Source organism: Coenobita brevimanus, chromosome 25, assembly GCF_032717465.1.
Source record: "Coenobita brevimanus isolate Jiangsu-jjx chromosome 25, ASM3271746v2, whole genome shotgun sequence".
In the NCBI taxonomy this organism is placed as follows: domain Eukaryota; kingdom Metazoa; phylum Arthropoda; class Malacostraca; order Decapoda; family Coenobitidae; genus Coenobita; species Coenobita brevimanus.
In genome coordinates, this window is record NC_136978.1 from 24107566 (window position 1) to 24116497 (window position 8932).

Genomic DNA, 8932 nt, shown 5'->3' on the forward strand with positions numbered 1-8932 from the left:
CTCCCCTCCCGACTTCCGCGTGGCCACGACGCCATCCATAACACTTGCTTCCCCCATAAAATTTCACCATGCCATCCACTGAAACTTTCACAAACTATATATTGATGCCTTGGCTGCATTATTGACATACGTCAGCTCACGCAACACGGCCTAGTGGGGGGGCGGAGTGACAAAACCCCGCTACACTGACCATGAGTCTTTCTCAAAGGCACAACGATTCCTAACCGCCATTATTTCTTTTCAACACATAGATATATGTTCCATCGACAATATCACGTCACTATATGTTCACATACAATGTATTATCACACTGAGTCAATAGGGGCCTTTGCTTCGGGCAGGAGGGGGAAAATAATGGAGGATTTAAAGGGAACCACGATCTGTCACCCTCACCGCCTGGCTGCTGGACAATGACTGAGGTTGGAGCGAGCGGGGTGAGGGACATGAGCCGACACAGCGTTGCCAATGACTTACCTCGAGTAGGCCTTGGCTACCCTAAGACGCGCCGAAAAATCACGCAAATCGGCCTATAACTTTTTTTCTGGCGAATATTTTTGGGCCTTAAGGACGCGAGTCGCGTGACTGTGTCTGCCCGAATGCAAGCCGATACCACGCGAATCGCGTGACCGTGCCTGAAAGGGTTAACAGAGACTCAATTGTCTGAGTCAACTGACAGCAAATACTTTTCTGCATCCTCCAGCTTTCTGTATACTCGTCTCAAAGCCAAAGGTGGCTGTTGTGTAAATGTATGCAACGACTTATCTTGCTCTCGTGTTTCTGAACTTGATTCTTCTGAATTCCTTACTCTCAGGCTTCGGCTCTTCTGTCATTCTCTGACTAAATATATCTGCATTGTTTTCTTATCTCCTATTTCTACTGAGTATCAAAAAATCTTGGACTATGTTACTGCACTTCAACCGGTGTATGTGGCAGCGTCGCATTCACGAGCACAGAAGTTGCCTTCGATGCATTTCTGTCGAAAAATATTCCTTCAGCTTTGGGCTTGTACTAATGGATAAAGCAATAGTAATATTTACATTTGAAGGCTTGACTCTGATAACACGAATATATCATGACGGTACTGATTATTTAGTAACTTGTTTCTCGTAGACCCAAGCAAGTGACAAATATGTATATTTGGTTCCACTCCACGACTTCCTGTAGGTTTGAACCAGCGAACACAGAGTGAACAAGTTCGAAGATTCATTTGTTACCAGGAGAGAGAGAGAGAGAGAGAGAGAGAGAGAGAGAGAGAGAGAGAGAGAGAGAGAGCGTGTATGGTGGGCGCCTGTGAATTTTGGAATAATGAGGTGGAGGCAGACTGGCGCAGGGAAATGCAACGGATGAGATATCCTGGATTCCTGTGATCCATTGAAAACAGGCCACAGTGAATATTTCTTCCATCAGTCACTAGAACTTGCCTTGCTTTGTGATATATATATATATATATATATATATATATATATATATATATATATATGTATATATATATATATATATACATATATATATATATATATATATATATATATATACATATATATATACATATATATATACATATATATATACATATATATATATATATATATATATATATATATATATATATATATATATATATATATATATATATATATATATATATATAGCTTTCGTTGGAATAATGAATTAGGAGATAAATGCTGTTGATTTAACAAAAAGCTGTGCTTAAGAAAGTAATTTGCCTCTCTGTCCAGAGAGAGATCTCCAGTTAATGAGAAAAATACTTATGAGTTTGCTAATAATCTCCAGGTGCCAACCACCAGAGAGAGAGAAAAAAATGCGACCATAAGGCATCTAACAGAAGTTACGCGGCCTGCCAAATCATTTGACAAAGTCAACTGGCGTTACCCAGAATAAAACCCATCTTTCATTTTGTCCGACGAGACGTTATCCTGGGATAAATAAACTCCTTCGTCATCAGCCAAAGGAAAAATTCCCTATTTAGCTCGAGCACCTTATTTGCTCATATCGCATAAAATCATGTGTATGTAGCCGGAATGAAGCCCCTTATCTACGACCTGGCAAACTCCCTGTAAAGAGTATCCGGTACTATTTTCTACCGACAGAGTTAAGCGGTGAGACTCATCTTTCGTGTAAGGAAATCCATCCCGCCTCTGTGTGTGTGTGTGTGTGTGTGTGTGTGTGTGTGTTGAACTGAGAGTCATCTGACTCGTGGAGCATGGTATGCGGGTTGGTAGGTTGGTGACTGGGTGGGTGGATTGGTTAGTGTAGGTTGGTTGTTTCACAGGCGGATTAGGTGGTGTGGGTGGGCGAGAGGGAGGGAAAGGGTTGTTGGGCTGGTTAAGTGAGGTGCATTGTTTAAGTGGGGTGGGTGGTGAGGCTACCTGTAGGACAAGGCAAGAGACGGGTTTGTGTCGTCCTACTTTTGAGACATACTGTATTAAGGTTGTGGGTATGTGCGTTGATGGGTGGGCGTGTAGGTGGATGGACGGATTGTGGGAAAACAGGCCACTGGGGTTAGGTGATTTGAGTTAATGTCCGAGTTGGGAAAATCGGTGCACAGGGGATATTATTCTGGAATCATGCTGAAGTAGGTATATATATCCAGTGGGTTACAACAGGTCCATCGTGCAATACGCCTGTTGGTTAAGAGGTCTGTGTTTCAACTGCACGTATCAGTGGGTGATATAACCACGTCGGATAACAGGTTTATGGGGAAAATAGGTTCATTATGAAAAATACATCCATGAGTATACGTCCATGTAGGAAATCTGCATCCATGGAGAGATTCAAGGTCGACGGAGAAATTGGTCCGTGGGGAGAAAATACATCAATAAGGAAAATTAGTTCGTGGGAAAATAGGTTACGAAGAGAAGTAGGCGTCTTAAAAAAAAGAAAGAAAAAAGAAGAAGAGTCATTAAAGGAAATAGATCCATGGGGGACTGTGCTCCAAGTGGTGAAAATGTCCATTGATAAAAATATTCATGGGGTGATAATAGGTCCATAGGGGCATACACGTATTGTAAACATACATGAAGATATTTACATCAATGGGATCTAAAATATCCAACTTTTAACAGCGATCGTTGACTGGAATTAGGCTTACCACTGCACACCTTGGACCAAACAACCATTAGCCAGACCCTATTACCACTTCGTCATCCAGTTATTATATTTCATAATTTTCCTTCATTTACTCATTTAGGCATAGAGAGCCAACCGAAACAAAAGGAAAAATCCCTGTTTAACTGTGCTGAGCACCTCATTTCTCGACCTCATTCCTCTAAAATACACGGGCACCCGCTACTCTCTCTCTCTCTCTCTCTCTCTCTCGTGGGGAGCACGATAGCACAGTGGTAGCGCGCTGAGCTTGTGATCGGAAGGTCGCAAGTTCGAACCTCGCCCGGGCTACCGTTGCCGGGAGGGGTAGCTCCCTCCTGTAACCCCAGCGGGGCTATATGGCCTTAGTTGCCTAGCTCGGGGAAGTCATTTCTCCATTTCTCTCTCTCTCTCTCTCTCTCTCTCTCTCTCTCTCTCTCTCTCTCCTGGTAACAAATGAATGCTTTGAACTTGTTCACTCTGTGTTCGCTGGTTCAAACCTACAGGAAGTCGTGGAGTGGAACCAAATATTCATATTTGTCACCTGCTTGGCTCTATACGAGAAACAAGTTACTAAATAATCAGTATCGGTATGATATATTCGTGTTATCAGAGTCAAACCTTCAAATGTAAATATTACTATTGCTTTATCCATTAGTACAAGCCCAAAGCTGAAGGAATATTTTTCAACAGAAATGCATCGAAGGGAACTTCTGTGCTCGTGAATGCGAAGCTGCCACATACACGGGTTGGCTGGACGAGGGAGGCCAAGAACTCGTGGCCACAATAGCACCTTTCCTTCTTGCTAGAAGTTTGCTCTGATTCAGTCAGTCCCAAAGAAGGGTGACCATTCCTAACCCTTTAACTATTGTCCAATTGCTTTAACATCCTGTGTATCAAAAGTTTTCGAATCTATTCATAACAGAAAAATTTTAAGGCATCTTTCCAGTCACAACCTTCTCTCAGATTGTCATGGCGAAAGCTTTGTCATTGCACTTGTCAACTCATATGCTTTCGATCGAGTCTGGCATAAATCTTTAATTTCCAAACTTCCCTTTTACGGTTTCTATCTTCTGTGTCTTCACCTATTGCTTCTTTTCTGGTCGTTCTATAGCAGGTGTTGTAGACTGCCACCGTTCTTCTCCTAGATCCATCAACAGTAGTGTTCCTCAAGGGTTGTTCTATCACCAACTCTCTCCTTTTTCTTCATCAGTTATCTTCTAAGCTACACATCTAACCGATCAACTCATACGATGATGATTCCACGCTTCACCTTTCCATTCAGTTCCAGTGTCACGAGTCGGCTAGTGACATTGGCTTTTGTGGGAAACCGCGAACTCTAGTGGAATCCCAGTTTATCGTTCAGTTAACCGCTCATTCGGTCGGGAGTCCTTTCAAATCAATTTTTCAGTGTCATAAGTGATCGTCTTTGTGTGAGACATTAGCGCTTCCGTTGAGCGATTTGTTTTGGGCGCGTTTCGCTCACTCTAGCCGTTAAAAATGCGGCCCTAGCGCTCCTTTTTTCCCACGAGTTTGTCAGTCAAGTGTCTGTCGTGACGGAGTGAGGTTCTGTGCTCCAGCAGTGAGAGTAGTGAGAGGTCAGCTAGCACCCAGACTCCACTAGACTACAGTTCTCCAGGCTCCCACCCTTCTTGGTGATACACCACATTCATTGACCAGTATTTCCTTTTTGTATTTTCCTAGGTTTAAGAGTTTTGTTAAGTGTGCTGTTTCCTCACATACTGGCCGGCTGCGCCGCAAGTTGTTTTTTTTTAGGCGTAAGAATTTAGCTTTTGAGTGAGTGAGTGAGTACGATCTCTTTATTTGAATTCATTTGAAATGTAACGTTAAATTTATTTCTTTGTAATGAATAAATTTAACAGTTCTTTATCTTGAGCTTAATGTAATGTAAATTCGTGTTTCATTTCTCCACAATTAAGCTTATTTCCCTTATAGCTCCTAGCTTGCATAAACGTTTTGCCATTCATAACTGGTACTTAGGCCAGTCTTGTTGTATTAAGCTTAAAATCCGTTGTGCCTTCTAGGAGTTAAACATCAGCAAGAACCTGATATCATTAATAGTATTAGTTATTTATTGTCAGGGGTGGTCACTTTCTCCAGAGGCTAACAGTACTAATAATCAGCATTTGTGAGTAATTAGTCTCTGCTGTGTACTGTTGAGAAAGTTTATAAATTCTCGTTCTGAGAGTCCGGCGAAGCAAGCCGGTATAAAGTAATCATTGCTTGATTTAGCAAGACAATTCATTGTCCCTGCTCTTCAATATTATTTATCATTATCATTTAAATAATCTTGCTTTTATTTTAAAAACCCCGTGACAATTGGCGACCTCATTCCAGGATATTAACTCCTAGCTCTAAAGCTATTCACGAGATAATACTCATTCATATTTAGGTATTTATCATTAAAGTTTATTGGCACAAGTTTACTGGTGTTTACCGTTAGTTTAGCAAGTGAATTTTGCTCTATTAATTGATAGAGTACTTAACTCTATTTAGTACTTTATTTTTGGTAACGCCAAATGATTTTATTCGCTCCTGGGTAGCCGCCATACCCATTGCGTTAATTATTGAGTCTTCCCAGTCATTTGCAGTTTTGCTTTATTCTTTTCAAGTTAACAAGATACGACTGGTCACCACTAGCTTGTGTCTGTATTCTTTACTTGTGTTTATTAGCATTCGTTTGCGAAGTAGCAATCAGTACTGAGTCGCTAGTTATTTAGATTGAGCTAGCATCATGGCAGCCACATCTATGTACAGGAAGCTAAAGAAATGGGCCTCACAGACCCAGAGAAAATTTAGAGTTACGTTCTCTCACGGTTTAATTACGAGCAAGAACGTGAGAAAGATGCTCGTGAAGAGCGTAGAATCCAACGCGAACACGAGCGAGAACAGCGTGAGGAACGCGAAAAGGAGCGCGAATACGAGCGAGAACAGCGCGAACACGAGCGAAAACAGCGCGAACTCGACTTAGAACACGAGCGGGAACAAGGTGAAGATGAACGTGCCGAACGTGAGGCACGAGAAAAACATGAGCTTGAGATTTTGAAGCTCAAACGAGATTCTTTGGCTTCAGACACATCTGGTGCAGTTGGTCAAAGCTCCACGAGCGTTCTCCCTGCACATATCCTTGCGACCCCACGCATCAAGCTTCCTTCATACAAGGAAGGCAAGCGAATCGAGCCGTACATAGCTCGTTTTGAGGACATGACAGACATGTATGAACTGGATGAGGCAGCTAAGCGGCTCCAATTTCTTAGTTTATTTGAGAGCCCTGCCCTCGATCTTCTCCACAGAATTCGTGGAGACAATCTCACGTATGAGATGATGAAAGCTGCACTCATTAAGGCGTATGGTCTCACAGTAGATGACGCCAAAGTTCAGTTCATGCGAGCTCATCTCCAAGACAAGGAGACAGCTGTTCAAATCCTCGACCGTCTCACTGCTTACTTAGGTGAGTGGATGGAGAAAGATGAAACTCCTTCCACGTGTGAGGGGATAGTTGACCTTATGCTGCGTACACAGCTAGAGAGATCGTGGCCTGCTGAGCTCATAGCACAGCTTAAGATCTGCCAGGTGAAAGATGCCAGTCAAATGGCAGAAAAGGCTGACGCATATTTTCCTGCATACGGATATCAAACTCGTAAGCAAAACACCTGGAACAGCAGAAAAGATACTGCCAAGTCTGGGAAGCCGTCTCAGACTGAATCCCAGCACCAAGGCCGTTCTCAGAGTAATGGCCAAGGTCCAAGCAAACCGCAGAAGGACCAGGGGCAAATTACACAGCAGCCTGCTTGGAGGCGGTACAACAAACACCCCAACCAGCAGCAGTTCCCCAAGCAGCAGCAGCAATACAAGGACAAGCCACGTAACCCTCAGTCAGGTCAATTAGTGTATCAGAGGCAGGAGGCAAATGCAGCCTTCATTCCACGACAAGCACAAGGTGGTGCCATCTCTACCAGTACAGGTACTTCCCAATAGTTCACGAGTCCCCCTCCGACCGTGAACTCTCCTCCACAAGTAGTCAATGCTCCACCACCTCAGATTGTGAGTACGACCCCACAGACACCTAGTTCCCAGGGCGCCACGTTTGCTGCATCGGTTGTTCTGCAATTTCATGAATGACTGGCTGCTACCTCCTCAGACCCTTCCACCAGCAACACTGCCTTTCTTGTTCAGCCAGGGTTTGTGGGAGGTGTTTCTGTAAATGTTCTGAGGGACAATGGTTCCTCAGGTTGCTCTGTTAAGCAGAGTTTAGTTCGGCCTGATGAGTATACAGGTCGACAGATCCAAGTTAGACTTATTGATGGATCAGTGAGATTGTTCCCTGAGGCATGTATCCAGGTGGCGTCTCCATTTTTCACTGGCCTGACAGCTGCAGTTGTCATGCCAGAACCTTTATTTGACCTCATTATAGGCAACATATCTGGCGTCAAAAATAGTTGCGCCGTAGATGTTGCTACTCAGACTTCGGCTGCTGCGGTAACATGAGCCATGGCCAAGGCTCCAAATCGCGTACCTCCGTTGACCGTCGCAACGCCGCAAGATCTGATTCGTAGTCAATTTGTTGTCCAAGAGCAACAGACTGACTCAACACTTGCCTCAGTGCATAAGAAGCTGGAGGGTAAAGTGATTAAGTATTCACGGGGAGGACAAGCCAGGTTCCTTCGTAAGCAAGGACGGCTGTACCGTGAATCACAGACACCCCAGGGTGAGGTTCGACTGCAGTTTGTCGTTCCTGCAAAGTATCGCCGAGCAGTGTTTGAATTAGGTCATTGTTCAGCGATGGGAGGTCACATGGGACAAAAGAAGACCTCTGACTGCATCCATGCTGACTTTTTCTGGCCAGGAATGGGACGGGAAATAACGAGGCTCGTACGTTTCTGTTATGTGTGCCAGCGTACCACTGACCAGGGACGTGTCCGTCCTGCGCCATTAAAACCAATGCCCATAATCTCTGAACCGTTTGACAGAGTAGCAGTTGACATAGTTGGGCCAATCTCCCCTAGGGCTAGCGATGGATTAAAGTATATCCTCACTATTGTTGATTTCAGCACACGGTGGCCTGAAGCCGTGGCCCTTAAGAATATAGAGGCCATCACTGTTGCTGAGGTATTAATTGAAGTGTTCTGTCGTGTAGGTATCCCTAAGGAGGTCTTAAGCGACTGGGGTTCGCAGTTCACTTCAGCAATGATGAACGAAGCGTTCAGGTTGCTGTCCATCCGAGGCTTACAGACTACGCCATATCATCCCATGTGTAACGGGTTGTGTGAGAGGTTCAATGGGACTCTCAAGAAGATGTTGAGGCGCATGACCGCCGAACAGCCAAAGGAATGGCCACGGTTCATTGCTCCTCTTCTATTTGCTTATCGAGAAGCCCCACAGCATTCATTGAAATTCTCATCCTTTGAACTGGTGTATGGAAGGTCGGTCCGTGGACCACTTCAAGTCCTTCGCGAGTTGTGGGACGATGAAGAACCTGACCCTGAAGTCAAGACCACCTACACCTACGTCCTTTATCTAGCTGACTGCCTCCAGTCGACATGCGAGTTAGCTAAGGAAGAATTGATCAAGGTGCGCGAAGTTCAGAAAGCCTATTATGCTAAGAAGGCAAAACTTCGGAAGTTTAGTCCAGGCGATTTGTGCCTGGTGTTACTCCCCACTACCCAGAACAAGTTGTTGGAGCAGTGGAAGGGTCCATTTGATGTAGTAGAACGCATTTCAGACCTCAACTACATAATTCAGATGGGGAATCTTCGTAAAAGGTTCCACATTAACATGCTGAAGGCTTATCATGAGTCAGACCCCG